The sequence below is a fragment of the Mustela nivalis genome (genome assembly GCF_964662115.1).
Source record: "Mustela nivalis genome assembly, chromosome: 13".
NCBI lineage: Eukaryota > Metazoa > Chordata > Mammalia > Carnivora > Mustelidae > Mustela > Mustela nivalis.
The window spans coordinates 19,881,062-19,899,399 of NC_139032.1; the positions used below are offsets into that span (position 1 = coordinate 19,881,062).

At 45.6% G+C, this 18,338-nt stretch overlaps 1 pseudogene across 1 annotated transcript; it reads right to left on the reverse strand.

The window, feature by feature from the left end:
• Nucleotides 1-2,408: 2,408 nt before the first annotated feature.
• Nucleotides 2,409-17,093, reverse strand: LOC309847187 (large ribosomal subunit protein eL8 pseudogene; annotated as a pseudogene). Its single transcript has 2 exons — nucleotides 16,279-17,093; nucleotides 2,409-2,666 (listed from the first exon to the last, which is right to left on the reverse strand). The product of its transcript is annotated as a large ribosomal subunit protein eL8 pseudogene (transcript).
• Between the last annotated feature and the right edge of the window lie 1,245 nt (nucleotides 17,094-18,338).

Consider the following 18,338-nt stretch of genomic DNA (forward strand, 5'->3'; position numbering starts at 1 on the left):
AGCTGCCACTTGCTGGGGAGGAAGGGCCCTGGCAAGTGTCCAAGGTCACACATCAAGCAAGGAAATCAGAGTTCACAGAGTGCCGAGCACCATCTCCACTGGTTTATGCCCGGGCAAGTGAACAGTTCCGTTCGGCTCTCAGGTTTATTATCTTCTCTCCCATTCCCCGGGAGTATCTTCTCCAGATAGGCTGGGGCTGGAAAGTCTATCAGTGCTCTAAATGCAAGTTTATGGAAAGATACCCAATCAGCGGAGAGAAAACCGTATGTAGATACAGACGATATATGAATAGACAACTCTTAGACCTGTGAGCTGTTTTCTGCCCAGATACTCATTCCCCTCACTCTGGCTCTGGGAAGCAGGATGCCCCCTTTCCAGGGGTCCCCCTCCAAGGCCGCCTCATTTGAGGGTTTACACTTTCAACTCTAACACAGCCAGAGCCCCCTGGAGACGTCTTTCTCCAAGACTCCACGGGATGTCTGCAGTGGGGATTTCCCTTGCCTGGTTTCTGGGTTCACCCTGTTGGTTGCTGAACCCTAGTGCGCCCCACTTGGAGGAACGCAGCAGAGACCCCCCCTGCTTGGATTCACTTTGGTTGTGTTGCTTTGCTTTCCTGTCTTGCTACTGAGATGCTGGCTCATCTCCTGTCTCCATCTATCTTTGGAGATATGCTGGAGGAGGCAGACAAGAGAAACATTCAAACCACTCCTGCCTCTGCTTCAGAAATGACCAGCCCACTCCACCTAACCACAGGCCAGGTGCTTCCGGCCTGCATCCTTTTGCCCCAGGGAACCCTGCCCATGAGCCCTGGTAACTACTTTCTGTTCTGCCTTCTGTTTGCTTCCTGCTTGAAAGACTGAGACTTGTCGGGGTGGAGAACAGGGCAATGGAAGCGACAGAGCTTTGTACCTGAAGTCAGGAGCCAAGAATAACACCTTCCCCAGAGGCTCCCCTGCAGACTTAGTCCATTTACTTTTTAAAAAGATTTTTCACGCGTGTTCTGTATAATAGCTAAAAGCCAGATTCGCTTAAGAAAGTAGAAACAGAAGTTAGCATGCAAATCTGAAGATTTCGAATTATGTGCTGTGAGTTCAGCTGAATTACCTGACCGAAAACAACTGGGCAGAGCTGGCTGCGTCGGGGAGGCCCCACAGGTGAGCCGCCTTCTCTCCTCCCCATGACACGTTTTCATCCTCAGATCTGGGGCGGAAGTTTCTAGAAACTCAGAGAAGAGGGAATGAAACCTATCATATCCCCACGAAGACTTTCAAAGAATATGGCCTTTTCTTTTACAGAGCGGGCTTGCTGTGTGTTCCCTTATCGCAGAAAAGGAAAAGCGAAAGGCTCCGGGGGCTCATTCTGTTCACGTGCGCAGGTGCGCAAGTCGTCGGACCTGCCTCATCTCCCAACTTCCGGTGTCTCTTTATCGACAGCTATCCGAGCCTAGGGAGCATGCGCAACCCTGAGGGGCGGGTTAAGCGGAGGAGACGATTGGTGGGACGTGCGGTCTTTTAAAGAACCACGTGACCACACCGGCGGCTGAGACTACGGTGGCTCCAAGGGGTGATTGGGGCTGTGGAGCCAAGCTGAAACCAAGACGCCAAAGAAATTCTTTTTTGAGAAGCCTCCTCCTCTCTCCCGGTGTGTGGTTTATGCTTTGCAGCAGAGAGGTGGGAATTGGGTTCCACTCTGCCTCCACCGCGCCATGGCTCAGGCCGGCCATTTCTGCCGCGCGCTGGGTAGAATTCCCAGTCGAGGGCTGCCCCAGACAGATGGCTGGCTGGCTTCCTCTTCATTCATCCCGTGTTCCCGTCCACTGAGCATTTTTTATGTGCCACACAGGGTTTCTTAGCACTCTACTGGCTTTGACTCATTTATTCCTCATGGGACCTCTAGAGGGGGGCACCGCTTTTATCAGCACTGCACAAAGGAGGAAACTGAGGCAGAGGTAAGCGAAGCTTCCTTCACGCCCTCTTTACTAGGAACTGTTTTCGGTTTATAGTTATTGGCTGGGAGGTGGCAATTTCTGGAGAATTTTTCTGGAACGATCCGGCTGGAACCCCTTGCTCACAAAGAAATCCACACGTTCGTTTCCGTGACAGACCATCCAGACAGAAAGAGGGAGAGTATACAATGGGGGCGGTATCCGTGATATTAGAGCCTCCTCTACGACGGAGCAGGTGGCCTGGATGATCGTGCTCACAGGGGCACTGGTAGTTTTCAGATTTTTTTGTCGGTCCCTGACCTTAGATCAGTGGTTTCCTAAAACATCCCACATTTCCGTCCAAAGCAAAGGGATGAACCTATACCCCTTCTCAGGCGACCGTTCACAGGGGTTTTGATAGCCCGTGCAGTTTGAATACCACTGTGGAGCCAATTCCAAATCGTGATTGTATCATCTGCAGTGGTCACCTTAGGACACAGAAATCGAGATGAACGATGGAGTGTGGTCCTCGGTTCCGTTGCTCCGCTGGCAATGAGGAGACCTTCGGGCAGGCTGGTAGCAGCTCTCGCTTCACCTTTGAGGCTCCCTCCTGTCCTTTGAGCTGAGCATAATCTCGTGTGAAAGTTGACTGCATGCCTGCTGGGGCGGGAGGAACAAAGCCAGGCCCTGGTCGAACTGCAGTGGCCCCAAAGCTCGTCCCGAACCGCAGCAGAATGATAAACTGGGGTTATGGGGAGATTGCTGACAGATGCTGTGGGAAAACTGCAGTAAAGGGAGAAAAAACATGGAGGGCAGGGGAAACTGATGGAGGCGAGTGGTTGCAAACTTAGGTCATTAACCTCGTGAGCTGTCACGGGGCTTTCTAGTAGCTAGCTCCTGCTGTTGTTGTAGATGGAACACCACTGGGAAACTGGGCAGGATGGCGTGGGATCAACTCATCACCTGCCGAAAAAGGGCTGTTATCCAGGACAGGTGGCATTTGTAAGGGTGAAGAGGTTCTGGGGCTTGAGTCTCTGCTCTGTTCTTATCCTGTAACCCCAGGGACAACACACTGTGTTTCCCGCCTCCCACCCCAACACCACGATCTTTAGGCAGTCTGTCCATTTGGCTTCTTAGAATGGGTTAGTCCAATGCAGGTTGGAAATGCTGGTTATTTAAGTTAAACTCAAGCAATCTGATGGGCTCTCTCCTCCTGCCTCCCTCTCTCCCCACCTTCTGAAATCCTTCACACCCTTCAGTGCCCATCTCAGAGGCTGCTGCTTCTACAAGCCCTCCCTTTCTCCCCAGTATTGTCTGGAGCTAGATTTCATCTTGCCCTCCTTGGTGTGTTTCATATTGTAGCATGTACAAAAAACCATCTTGTATTTATCTTTCTTATTTGTGTCCATTTCTCACTTTGACCCAAAGCTCCCTGAGGGCAGGACTCATGTTTTGTTCATCATCGCTGCCTCCATATCACTTTGCACACAGTACCTCGTACAGAGTACATGCTTAATAACCTCTTGTGGAATTGAAGTAAATTACAGATCTTCCACACTTGTGGTTGCATGGAGAACAGCCTGTGTTTCTACAAACTTGAAGATACGTGGGATAGATTGGGGAGGCATGAGATGAGCCGTCTGGGGGAGCAGAGACATCTGCAGGGACTGAATATTTCTATGCTGAGCTAGTCCAGGTCTGTCTCCTCCCCAAGCCATCAGCCCTTCTTGTGTTTTCCCCGGGAGGGTCTCTGTTCTTCTTGCTTTTCAAAGATTAGCTAAGTTGCCACCGCCGCCGCTGCTGCTTCTTCGTCTTCATCTTCTTCTTTTTCTGGCATGCTCTGAAGGCCTCCCTGGCACCTCCTCTGCTTTTCAGAGAGCTTAGTTTGTACCAGGCGGAAGGAACCTTCTGTGGTCTAGCAAGTTCGCTCACCTCCCCTCTGCTCTCTGTTAGCCTTGATCTGAAGCAAGGAGGGGAGCTCCCTGTCAGGAAGACTCTGATCTTTCCACAGGCTTGGGCTTGCACAGCCCCAGGAGGTGATGCGAGAATGTCAAGTCATACTTGACCTTCAAAATCAACTGGCTAAGAATGAGCCTCACCAGCCCCATGGCCAAGCTTGCCATTGCTGTTTTAAAATACCTACCTAGGATCATTTTGTGTATGTTAAAGGATAGAGCTCAATACTTCAAAAATAAGTGAACACAGTGATTCTTCTCTTTCTATTCTAATGTTTTAATTATTATTATTTTTTGGCCATTTCTTTTAACCCCCAGGGAATGTTCTATAACTACAAGGGCCTGTAGTTTAATCACAGTCTCTAAATCTGGACACTCATTTTCATCTCTACTTTCTCAATAGAGCTGGATTTTGGGTATTCAACAGAATTCTTGTAGTAGGTACATCTTATAAAAATAGATGGAGATGAAATTTGAGAGGCTGGGTAAAGGTTTTCTCCTCTGATCCTGGCGACACAGCAGAAAAGGTGGATTGTGGAAGACACAGAAGGGGAGAGGTCTTTGGAGGTACGTGGCCAGAGCAGACACAGCTCATTCTGTCCACATGGTCAGTGGAAACCCGGACAGAGGCGTGAGCCCTCCCCTGGCCCTTACCGTCCACCATGTACCTTTTGGACCTCAACAGTTCTCATCTTCTACAGGCTCTTTCTGATCACAGCCCAGACCCTGTGACTGGAAAGAAAAAGAACCTCCCCTTTCTCCTCAGTGTGGGCAAGATGCTGGAAAAAGTGTGTGTAAATCCATGAGTAGAAAACACAGCTTTGACAATATGTAACTGGTGAGTTTACCAAGCAGCATCTGTGACATAAACAAAACAGTGCATTGCCGTCTTTCCCCCAAAAAACCTGTGAACTTGCTTCAGTGGGATTAATTGTCTCCTGCCCAGGATGTCAATGCTGGCAGGTCTTTCTGCTTTTGCCTCCAGTCTTACATAAAAGATACTCCGAGGTCACTTTCGGTTGCAAGCACAATCTCCATTCAGTAATTAGAATGTCATGGTGCAGATGTTAATCAGAACTTTGAATGTGACAGCAACCAGTTGTCTGGCTGCCTTCAGCTCTGACCTGTTTCAGGCGTCCTCTTGTCTCCACCCCTCTCAGTTTGCCCCCACTCCCGCCTCACCACCTCACTGTTCTCTCCTTCCTCCCCCTCTCCTCATTCTCTTCCTTTTCCTTTCACTCCCATCCCCTCTCCTCCTCACTCCCCTGCCTCCACCCTCCCTTCTCACTCCTGTCCTTTCTCTTCTCCCCTCCTCTTCCTCCTCCTTCCTCTCCCTCGTAACCCCTCCCTCCTTGTGCCCCTGCTCCCTTCCCCTCCCTGCTCCCTCCGGTTCCTCCTCACCCCCCTATTCAGCCCCTCCCTTCCCCCCTCCCTCCTCACCTTCACGCCCTTCCCTCCTCACCCCTCACTCCCCTGCCTCCTGCTCTCTCTCCTCACTTCCTGTCCCCACCAGCCCCGTCACCCTGCTCCCTCTTCATCTCTCTTCCTCTTCACCCACTCCCTGCTCGCCTTGCTGTCCCTGCTCTTCACCTTCTCCCTGTGCGCTTCTCCCTGTGTACCACCTGCCACGTCCTTGCCAACGTGGTGGGAGAGGGATGGAGATGAGCCTGAAGCTACCATCCCTAGTCAAGTTGCTGATGATTAAAACAGACCTTTTCTGGGTTTTTTTTGTGGCTGCCTTTTTGGGCTCTTTGAGGTACTCTGCTGAGCTTTTCCTCCTGCTCCCATTACCTGTGTGGATTCACCTGCATTTGGGGTGGCCTTTTGTAATTCCTCCCTTAGCTGGTGGGTCCCCAGTCAACTCCTTCTGCTGAGATGTTCTCACCCTGGGTAGACGAGATAAGCTGGATCTCTTTTGGTACCGCTTGCATCTGCTGCCAGGATCCTTTGCCCAGCCAGCCCTGAGGATGTAGGCTGACCCACCAGAGAGCATTGTCCTGCCTGCAGCACCAAGAGGGAGGCGGCTCTTTGCTCCCTGGAAACATTGTCCTTGGAGAAGGCGGAGCTTAGGTAACACTCCATCCTGGCCTTCTTAGCCATGAGTTGGAAACTAGTCCTTGGTGTATACATTACACTTCAAAATTTTCAGCAACTGTCCTTGAAACTCTCTCTTCCAGCCTATTACTCTATATCCTTGAGGGTAGAAGGTGGTACCCCATCGTTGTCCTGGTAGAGGAAGATGGGGGTTCATAAGACAGTAGCACTTCTTGCATGAAAGAAAAGAGAAAAAGAAAAGGAGAAAACCACTTTGCTTATTTCCTTTTTCCACCCTCTCTGATCTCCTCTTTTTTTTTTTTTTTTTAAGATTTTATTCACTTATTTGACAGAGAGAGAGATCACAAGTAGCAGAGGGGCAGGTGGGGGGAGGGGTGCTGAGCAGAGAGCCCAGTGCAGGGCTCAATCCCAGGACCTTAGATCATGACCTGAGCCGAAGGCAGAGGCTTAACCCACTGAGCCACCTAGGTGCCTCTCTCTGATCTCCTTTTATATTTTTGATCTGACTGAAAGCTTCAAGATTCGTGAGACAACTTTTTGAGACCTTTCCAAATGGTTCTGTATGAAGCTGCAGGTCTTCCCTTGCTCCCACGTTGACACATGACATCCTTCGTGTCACCCCTGTTGAAACAGAGGCTGGAAGAATTCAGTTCGAACACACAGCCGCGCATATTATCCAAAGTAACTCTAATGAGCTAGATATGTGTCTCTTACCTGCCCCTTTCTAGGGACAGTAGGTACACAATTTGGACCTGCCACCATCAACAGCAACAGAAGAATAAGCCTTCTGGGGTCAGTCCTTTTTATTTATATTTATATTGCCCTAGACGATGCTGGGGTTTTACTGGAGGGGGCAATGAGCAGAGGAATAGAAATTGAATGTTTTTCTCTAGTGTTTCAATATACAGAATGGAGTGGGGAAAAAGAGGTGCCTATTCTTTGGCATTTAGAGGGAACTCCCTGGTCAGCTCTAGTAACTAATCACAACCCCCAATCAACAAGGTTACAGATCCTGCCATCACACAGTACTTCCCTTTATAGGCTATGATGGCTGTCCCCTAATGTAATCATGCTGCATTACAAACAGCCACAAGCTCAATGACCTCTGAGAATCTGTGTCTGTTGTTGATGCTTCAGAGGGTTCTCTTGAGGATCGACCAGATGGTTCTGCTGATCTGGCTGGGCTCACTCATCTTGAATGGGAGCTGGCTGTGAGCTGGCTGTTGGAGGATGACCTCGGCTGGAGTGATGGGGGAGAGAGCTGGCTCTGCTCCCTATATTTCTTCTCCCTCTATATATCTTCTCCTAGCTCAGGCAGGTAAAGGCACCAAAGTGAGTAGAAATTTGCAAGAACTCTTGAGCCCGAGGCTTGAAACTGGCACACTTACACTCAACTTGGACATCCTGTATTTTTTTATTTGCTAAGTCTGGCAACTCTGTACTTCATTTTCCTGGTCCAAATAAGTCCTATGGCCAAGGCCAGAGTGGAGGGCCAGGGCAGAGCACTCTGACCACAGTGGAAAGCCTTGCACAGTTATCTGGCAAAGGGCAAGGATCTAGGGCTGTTAGAGTAATGCAATTGACCTACTCCATTACTCCATGGGCTTTTTTTTTTTTTTTTAATTTCTATTTTTCTGGCTAAGGACCAGCTATTTATAGTGGTCTCTTCACTTGTATTGCTAGTTTATTTTCAGGACTTTAGTTTCTACTTCTAGGGGAAATTGAGAAGTGTCCATATTCTCCCTTGCTAAAGTGACTCCTGCCCTCACAGAGCTTTGTAAACAGGATTCAGTTTCCTCCTTGGGCATTGTGATGAAGTTCATTGCCTTTTGGCCCTTTATGGTCCCAGAGAGAGTCAAAACTGTACATGTGAACTCAGAGAATATCAGGGTATTAGAATCACTTGTGAGAAAGATGGACAAGTGAGCCAGAGGAAGGGCTAGAGACTTGGCAAGACAGACCCAAGGAGTGGCTGGAAGAAGCTGGCACGGGGAAAATAAATAACTCAGGTCATGGTTTCCAGGCCTACCTAACTCCCCGAATCATCTGTAGGTATTCTACATTTCTTATTTCCTTGTGAGGACTAGGGACTCCTGGTCCATATCAACCTTAGAAATTCAGTTCCTCAATTTGTTTCCTTATAGGCTCAGGTGCATGTCAGTGTGAGTAGAGTAACACCCCTTGATGGAATTAAGGTTGGTTGGAAACCTTCCTGTGTGAAAACTGATTACACACTGATTAAATCTTAGTTAATCTCTATTTTTTAAAGTTATATTTTGTTAATTTCATGACCACTATCTCTATCCCTTAGGGATAATGAATACAAAAGTTGTATTTGACTCTTCATGCTTACATTTGCTTACATTTTTGACTAGCACACTCTTTGAGAGAAAAACCATACCAGGTCTGTGCTAGTGTGGAATATTCAGAATTTGTTTCTCTTTGTGTTCAATGCAGTAACCTCACAATTTTTCTGATATTTAAGTATTTGCTTTGTTAAGTAATACAATTTGAGGACTGGAGGAAGAGGGAGTAGGTATCAGCATGATTTAATTTTATTGCTTTTGAAGTAGCAAATATTCATTGACTTACAGACAGATTATTTAATTTCTCTGAAAAAGTGTAGTATACCATGAGTGACGGCCGATGATGTGTTTTTTTGATAAGTACTCTTAAGAAGACTATTTATAAATGCAAAATGCCAGCAAAATCTTGGGGAAAATGCTGCATATTTCTTTAGTGAGTTCATAGTGATCCACTGTACCCTTTTTGTTTCTTCTGTGCTCCTTAGAAATCCTTTTTCTGGTGTGCCTAGGTAGCTCAGTGGTTAAGAATCTGGCTTCGGCTCAGGTCATGATCCTGGGGTCCTGGGATCGAGCCCCACATCGGGCTGCCTGCTTGGTTCTCCTCCCACTCTCCCTGCTTGTGTTCCCTCTCTCATTATCTCTCTGTCAAATAAATAGATAAAATCTTAAGAAAAAAAAAAAGCCCTTTATCTATTTAGGAATTTCTTTTCCCTGTTTTGAAGGAAATATTCTGCCGAGCGAACCACTTTTATATCTGTTTTAAATTCTTGATTGCTTTATTAAAATTCATTTTTAAGAGTTTTTGTGTAGCTTGGATTTATGACCCTAAGCACTTAAAGTCAACAGTGTGTCAAGTCTAGTTTGGCTGATGGAGTGAAGAGAATATTTAGTACTGTACTGAAATTTTATAAGCTTTGGCTATAAGGGGTAGAGATCTATATTCATTTAGAAACTAATATTGGAAAATGATGCCTTGTAATTTTATAGCGTATCATCTCAGTTGACTCTCAGAATTACTGTTGCGAGATGTAGGTGGTCAGGTAGTCATATCCCTATGCTAATGAGAGAATACCCAAGCCTCAGAGAAGTTGACGAGTATGGGCCAGTATGTCCTGGTGTGTTGAAGAACAAGGCTAGGAATCCAGGTTTTTTGTCTGCAAGACCTGACTTTTTACATGACAGCATATGGCTTTTAAGACTGAAGTGGTGGGGCGCCTGGGTTGCTCAGTGGGTTAAAGCCTCTGCCTTCGGCTCAGGTCATGATCCCAGGGTCCTGGGATTGAGCCCCACATCGGGCTCTCTGCTCCGCAGGGAGTCTGCTTCCTCTTCTCTCTCTCTCTGCCTGTCTCTCTGCCTACTTGTGATCTCTGTCTGTCAAATAAATAAATAAAATCTTTAAAAAAAAATACTGAAGTGTTTTAGGGTTAGGTCTGGATATGCAAAGTTGGAACAAGAGACCAACCCTATTTTCAAGAGCTCGTTAGGAGGTTCACTGAGACACAAGTCAAAGTGTGCTTCAGGGGCTCCTGGGTGGCTCAGTGGGTTAAGCCTCTGCCTTCAGCTCAGGTCATGATCTCAGGGTCCTGGGATGGAGCCCTACATTGGGCTCTCTGCTCAGCAGGGAGTCTGCTTTTGTCCCCCTCTCTCTGCCTGCTTCTCTACTTGTGGTCTCTCTCTCTCTCAAAAAAAAAAAAAAAAAAAAAAAGTGTGCTTCACAGCACAGTTTGAGAAGGACTAGGAGAAGCTGAGGGTGTTAAGGGAAGGAGGGCCCAATTCTGTCAGGGTTGGGACTGGGCAAGAGTTTTAAGTTCTTAAGGTTACAATAAGGAGTCTCAGTCTTTGACAGTATTTCTCTTCCACAAGGCCTGACCATGAAAGAGGAAGTGTTTTTGTTTTTGTTTTTGTTTCCCCTCTGGTGAGGCAACTGAGTGATCGAGGAATTGAACTGATGGTATTGAAGACAGCAACTCCAGCTGAGCAGGGAAGTCTGCAGTAGTTGAAGAATTCTTCGTCTGGGTGTTAGGAGTGCTGCCAGTGGAAGTTAGCGGGGCTAGAGCCTGGAGAGGAGACAAGGACTCCATACCTTAGACCTCTCCTGGAGCTTCAGTCAGTCATTGAGGCAGATGGTACTTTCCAGAGATGGCCACAGCCATGTCTTTTGTTCCCCAGGCTCCTTCATAGTGTCACCTTCTGTTCCCCCATGGAGAGGCTGAGTCTAATTTTTCTTCTTTTGAATTTGGGTAAACTTTTAAGACCGCTTTAAGCAGTAGAATATGCACAGGGGGTGCTATGTGATTGCCGGGCCTGGCTGCAAAGGGGGAGGCACAACATTGTTTGTTAGGACACTTCTACCTTAATCAGGCTACTTTCTATAAAAATAAAATTAATATGTCAAGAATGAACCATTTCTGTATTTTTTCTCCTTATCGCTACCTATGATCTATCTCTCTACCATCTATCATATATAGCTCTTAATACGAGAGAAAATGTTTCTACCGCCGTCAGCTCTCTTCTGCTATTTGTTTTCTACTCTGAGTCAAATTATGGATATGTAAAATTTGTTCATACACAGGATCAGAAATAAAAGTTGAAGTTGGAAATGGATCTATTCCTTCGTCAGAGGACTGTACTTGTAGAAAAAGGCTGGTGAACCAGGGAAATGTTGTACCTTCGCCCAAACCAGGCTAATGTTTACTCTTGTGTTTTGAGGTTTTTCTCTATCTCTCTGGTTTCTCCTGCTCAGTTTTTTGTTGCCACTTTTTGCTCTGTCCATCCCTTACTTATTGCTGGTTTCCATGGTTACTCTGTAGGCCCTCTCTCCTTTCCTTTTTATTCTTATTTCTTCCTACACTTTCCCTTCCCATCTCACTCCCCACACTCTCCAAGGTTGATCCTATCCTCTTTTTTGGCTTCATTACTATTTATTGTGGACAGTCCTTAACTCCACAAGCATTTACTGACTGACTTGTGTGTGCCAGGCATTCTTCTAAGAACTGGAGATGCAGTTATAGCTTAACATTTTTAGTGGTTTAAGGCTTGCAAATCTTATTTTCAACTGGCAATGATCATCACAGAAATTCAAATATTATTGTATAAATTTACATTAACATAAAATATGTGTTCCGAAGACGAATGTTTAGGAAAAAATGAGAAACTGGTTAGCAGCTTGAGCCAGCAGACTTTTCCTACCTCTTAACTTGGAAAGAGTATCTGTTTATTCTTGGTATTAAGGTAGCATGATTGATGAGAAAATAATTTTCCCTTTTTGACACATATTGCACTGGGTAGGATGCAGTTGGGAAGTCCCTATGCTGACAGCTATTAATGGCAGAAAACCTGTTTGAGGCAGATGCCAGAAGGGAAAGAACTAGGAAGTGTCATCTTACTCTGGTCTACTTGGCTCTCACACTTTGTGGATTGTACTGGATCACTGTGAGCCAGCTTTCTGGACTTTAGATTATCTTGATTGACTTCTTCCTTGGACTGGAGTTATTTGGTAATGTTAATAAGGACTTTCCAGAGGAATAGCTAGGAAAAATAGCATCAAACCATTCATGCAGTTGAAAGCAGACATCTTTGGTGATATTTATATTGGGCAGAGACTGTGCCTTATTTTGGGTTATGTATAAAGACATTCTTGGCTTCCAGAATTCTAACCCTAATGTAATTTGCAAAATTATTTGGTTTGGAAAAATGTGGAAAAGCCAATTTTAAGTAGTCACGTAGTTCATACTGTCAGTCCATTGAAGAGCTTAAAGATCAATGTGAAGTTACACCCCACTAGTACTATTAAAAAACCCCAGTTTTTTAAATAAAATAAGTTCATTAAAAAAAAAAAAAAGAAAAGAAAAAGTCCCATCAGAGTAAGAACAAATAGCCCACATCTTTTCCTACCTAGACTATTTGCTTCTAGACTTTCTGGGTGTTTTTTTTGTTTGTTTGTTTTCTATTGTTATGCTGTTGAGGACACCTCTTCCTTTTGAATTCAAGATACCAAAAGGCTTTGTTCTGGAACTATTTTCCACCAAAGCAGCTGGTGGTCTGGTAAACACAGAAAGAGTGCATAGCTTTTAGGGAGCCTAGCATTCTCTTTGTAGACCCCTGTTCTGCAGTTCCCTAATGCTGGTCAGTACAAATCACCTTCAGCTCTGTCTTGGGAGCTGCTCTCTGGTATTTCAGTCCTAAAGACCTATAGGCCAATTATGAAGACACACCCAACCACGGTGGTGGGTTCCTTTGTAGGCAGCCACTTTGAGTTTCCTTTTGTGTTACTGGATGAAGAGACCAGTGAAGTTGAAGAGAAACACAAATGCATCTGCACTGGAGATGAGATAGGAAACAAACAGGAAAAATGAATGAGAGTAGAGAGCACATTAAGGTAGGAGCAATATCGAAACTCATAAAATTTCTTGGAGGCATGGTAACTACTGAGTAGAGTACAGTGGAGGGGAGCGGAGAGGAGGGAATGCATTGAAATACCCAGCGGGTATCAGGCCCTGGACAAAGATTTTCCTAACCTCTCTTATTTAAATCTCACAGCAAAATTAGGGTGTGACTATTATCCCTAACTTACAGATGAGAAGGTGAAAGTTCAAAGACAGGAGACAGTTTGTGCCAGATCACACGGCTCGTAAAATGACAAAGCTGGTCTTTGAACCCAAATTTGAAGCCAGAACCTTTGCTTTTTTCCAACACCCCACCAACGATAGAAGCTATCCATCGACTATTTTATTTCATGATGCGTCAAGAAAGAGGGCCATGATGTCCTCAGGATTGCTGGAAGTGTCAACATCTGACCTTGCAAAGTAAAAACAATTGAAGGCATGAACTTCATAGAGAATTAGGGAAACCATTTCCAGTTTCCAGACGTCAGCCTGGGAAACAGTCTTGACACTCAGCTTCATAGTCCTTATCTGTGGCTTCAAAGGACCAGCTGCCAACCTGAGTCTCTGATTCTCCTGTTAGAACCAAAGCGACAAGGAAGCGTGGGCAAAAGAAAGGGTAAGGTGAAGGGTTTTGTGAAGACGCGGCATCTCAGTGGTGTGTGGTTCACCCCTCACCTTCCACTAATTGGCTGCCGAATGCTTTTCTTCCAAGAGCTAATGAGAAACATCCTACCTGGTGCTTTAGCAACATGAAGATTCTTTCTGTTGCTGTTAAGCAGGGTTTTTTTTTTTTTTTTTCTTTTTAAAGAAAGAAACTTAATTCAAAGTTTAGTTTCAATATGCTTGAATTTTAATCTCCTATTTCTTAGCTGAGGCACATTTTTTCTTTTGGATCGGAAAGCACTCCTGGCTGCTACCAAGCGTAAGAAATACCGTCCTGAGACAGATGTCTATTTCGTCTGCCAGGCTGGTGTGGAAGCCGACCCGTGTTTCCTTCCCTATCTGAATGGCAGGGGAAGCAGCAAGGAGATTTCAAACATTCTGCCTAAAACATTTTTTCTCACCCTCAGTGCTTTTGCCACATCCACTGTCTTTTAAAATAGCAGCAAAATGGCTCTGGAAGTAGATGGTGTTGATGGCAGGTGAGTGGCTAGGGACTCTAAGCTTATGGGTCACACCTATCCCAAGAGTAGGACAAGTTTGGGACTAGGTCAGACCTGGATTTGAATCTCCGCCGTGATGGTTTACAAGCAGTTTTGTCTTTGGATACTTATGGGACAGACTTGTTCTACAGCATCACCTTTCCTGTGATCTTGGGATTTTAATTAAGGCTCACGTATTGGAGACAATGGGTGGTAAGTGCTTGTCCTTCGTAAGGAAGGTCTAGACATTTCTTTGTTGACTTTATTGGGAAGTAGGAAAAGCAGTCTTTGAACTCTGTCCAAATTGCCCACCACCCCCAGTCTGTGAAAGAGAAAAATGAAATGATGTGGGGAGGGAATGGGAGAATTCTTTGAAGGGTCTGAACAGGATTAGAAAAATGCCAGGTTTTTCTCTAGTGCTTCCTTCGTGGCCTTGATCCTGGAAAACCACTATTAAAAGCAAGGGCTGTCTGATGGAAAGGAAAATTGATGTGTCATAATCCTGCTGTTTGATGACCTAGAATAGAGATGGGCAAACTTTTTCTACAAAGAACCAAATGGTAACTATTTTAGGCTTTAGGGGCCACATGGTCCTCGTTGTAGCAATAATCCAACTCCACCATTATAGAGAGACGGGCTTTCTAGACAATAGGTAAATGTGGTTGTATCCCATTAAAACTTTATCTCTAAAAATCTACTGGTCAGATTTGGCCTGTGGGTCATAGTGTCTGGACACTGGTTTAGGGATTTACCCATTAGTTCTCCAGATTGGATCAAAAGTGAATTCCCAGAAGAGTGTCTGATGGGCGTTATGAGATAATGAAGATTAGAGTGTCCCATAATGGCCTAGTCAAGAAAAGTTGTGAAAGATTTGAAATGGACAAAAAAGATGGCCTGGTCATTTAAATGGAAGCTGGGCATTGCCTAGAACACTCTACTTGGTTATGTAATTCTCTGGGATCTGCAGCTTTCACTCTCTTTGAGTTATAAAGAGATAATCTCTCTTTATAATTTAGTTTATATTATATATTTATACTATAATTTAACTCTATTGTTTCTGTGAATTCTAGAAAATTGATTCATGGTGATACAAATTATTTCTGTCCAGAGAGATGCAAGTCTGATGGGTATTCAATTCATGCCTTCTCTCTTTTCCTCCAAAGACACCAGTTTTGTATCTATTCTGCAAGTTCCTTTCATTCCAAATTCCCAAGGGCTTAAATATATAACTGAACTTTGGATTCTCCTTCCAACTATTTCTAACATTATAACTGTCCCCCCGTTAGCTAATGAGTTCAGGACAATTTTTGAGAAATGTTCATTTTATCTTTGCATAAGAGTTGTGATTTTGTCTTTTAACATCCAGAAAAGGAGAGGGAGTCCGAGAGGAAGTGTGTTGAGCCAAGAGAGACAAGGCCTGGCCTCAGGCCCACCCTGCATCACCTCCCCCACTGGCCCTAGGGCTTCTCTGTAAAATGGCACTGACCTCAATGTCCTTAGCTTGGAATACTGGGGAAGTTAATACCACTGGGGCTACACTTGGCCGATGAGGGATGAGAGACAACAGATAAATGCTTTCACTTTCCTCAGTTTCCTCTACCCCCAGCTCTGAGACACATTTTATTAAGGTCTGCAGTCTGTCCTCATAGGATGCTCATCTTTGTCCTTCTTGGGGGCCAAGTTGATAAAACACACCTGAATCGGCTTTGCCTCCTTCTGTATCTTTCTTCCTCTCCTGCTCTATGGCTCTTTAGGATCATGACCATATGTAAACAACTTGCATGCATGCCTCTGGTGTGGCCCTACTTGTCAAAACTTAGGCTAAGACAGGAAGAGAAATATATATATATATATATATTTTAAATATTTTTATTTGCTTGCTTGACAGAGAGCACAAGCACAGAGGGAGCAGCAGGCAGAGGGAGAGGGAGAAGCAGATTCCCTACTGAGCAGAGAGCCTGGATGTGGGACTCCATCCCAGGACCCTGGGATCAGGACCTGAGCCAAAGGCAGACCCTTAGCTGACTGAGCCACCCCGGTGCCCTGGGAGAGAACTCTACTTTAACTGTTTGCTGGACAGGCATTCCCAGTTTCCTAGAAGCCAAGTGGACCTGGGGCAGGATAGCCAAGAGTGTACTCTGTTGCGAGGACCCTGTCCTAGAGAATTGTTTGCTGGGGTGAGGCAGCCCTGACAGAAAGAGATTGCCTAAGGTGCACGGAGAGAGGGTGGGAATTCATCTGGAGTAAAAGTGGTCACCCTGGAATTGCATCCCCTGCCCTGAGGATTGGTCCAATGGGAAGCTGCAGGAAAGGACTTGGAAAAATTTACAGTGAATCTCATGGAGGAGCCAGAATTTGAGGAGTGCTTTGCAAAAGTCATTAGACATAAAAGAGAACCATAAAAAGCATCAACTGAAAAAAATGTTTTATTCCCTTACCACTTATTCCACTTGTTTCTCTCTCTCTCTCTCTCTCTCTTTTTAAAGAGAACTTTTTATTACTTTTATGTACAGAAACTTCAATAGCCCAGCCCAGTTTGGCAGCCACTTCTTTAGCCTTTGCCTTTTCCAGCTTGGCAACGTGAGCCATTGACTTCAGACCTGGGACGTCGCCTGCCCAGGGGCAGCAGATCTCATATCTGTCATTGTCATTGGTCCTGGTACATTCCACCAGCTTAGCTGGAGCTCCTTTGTCTTCTGAGTTCACCTGTGTGAAGGCTACCAGGATGCAGGTCTTCCTGGGGACCAGATGCCCCAGCCTGGCCTTCCCCTCGATAATGCAGTAGGGCATACCCTACTGCATTGCTGACACAGGGCAGGCAGGGAGACCATCAGCTCAGTGGGATCCACCTCATGTACGATCACAACCAGCTGTGCCTCCTTGTTGTCCACCAAGGTGAGGACAGTATTTACCTCAGATCGAAGGACAGGCGGCCTCTTAGTGGGGACATCCCCTTTGCCCATAGCCACCTTCTTAGTCTGGGCCAACAGCCTCTGCTTCTTCTCTGGCTTTATTTCTGGCCTGTACCTGTGGACCAGCTGAAGCAGTGAGTCGCTGTGTGGCGGTCCAAGGTGTGGGAGAGCTGGTTCATCACGGGAGGCACTTGTACAGTTTATAGAGAATCACCCTTTGTCACTGCAGCCGGATGTGGCAGGGCCATTTGACTAAGCGGGTGAGGTCCCTTTTTGGGCTGGATGTCCTGTCCAATGCCAAAATTCTTGGGCCTTTTCTCAGACAGAGGAGTGAGCAGCTTGTTGTCCTCCTGTTCTTCATGTCAGAAGCTTTGGGGCCACCTTCTTTCCCTTTGCCTTCTTTCCTTTCAGCATCTTGCATTGCTGGAGGAGGGAGTGCTACTAGCTTCTCTTGACCATGAAGGAGGTGAGGTGACCTTGAGTAGGTGAGGAGCTGGATGAAACAGAGGAAAAGAAGAGCGAGCATGCTGCCTTCCCTCTTTACTCATGTCTGAACAATTGTGGGTTCAGATTAGCAGTGCAGGAGGTGATGTGTTCTTTTTTTTTTTTTTTAATTTTTTATTTTTTATAAACATATATTTTTATCCCCAGGGGTACAGGTCTGTGAATCACCAGGTTGATGTGTTCTTAAATGTCTCCAGTGTCTCTCCACATCATTCCTGTGTTGGCACTGAAAGTTTGCTAAGCAGTTCAGTCCTTTCCTAACTCCCTACCATGGCCAGATTTCTTTCACTTAGAATTTGCACTTAAAATGTGTTAAAAGTTGGGTCGCCTGGGTGGCGTAGTTGGTTAAATGGCTTCCTTCAGCTCAGTTCATCATTCCAGGGTCCTGGGATCAATCCCCACATCAGGCTCCTTGCTTGGTGGGGAGCCTGCTTTTTCCTCTACCTCTGCCTGACTCTTCCCTGCTTGTGCTCATCTCTTTGAGAAATAAATAAATAAAATCTTTTTAAAAGAATGTGTTAAAAGTAAAATGACCATTGCTGTGATTTCTGTGGAAAATTTTTTTTTTCAGAGATTGCAAGAGTTTGAAGTTGAGATATTGACATTTTGATTTGGCCTGGATATTTTTAAAATGATTTTATTTGTTTATTTTGAGAGAGAGAGGAAGGGCAGAAGGAGAAATAGAGACTATTGAGCAGACTCCCCACTGAGTGTGGATTCCCCACACGAGGCTCTTAATCCCATGACCCCAAGATTGTGACCTGAGCTGAGACCAAGAGTTGGGCACTTAGCCAACTGCCCTGCCTGGATTAGACTTTTTTTTTTTTTAAGATTTTATTTATTTATTTGACAGAAAGAGAGCACAAGCAGGGGGAACTGCAGGCAGACGGAGAGCGAGAATCAGGTTCTGCATGGAGCAGGGAGCCCGATGTGGGACTTGATCCCAGGATCATGACCTGAGCTGAAGGCAGACGCCTAACTGATGGAGCTACCCAGGTGCCCCTGGATTACACTTTTTTTTTTTTTAAGATTTTATTTATTTATTTGACAGAGATTACAAACAGGCAGAGAGGCAGGCCGGTAGGGAGGAGGAGGAGAAGCAGGCTCCCTGCTGAGCCGAGAGCCTGATGTGGGGCTCAATCCCAGGACCCTGGG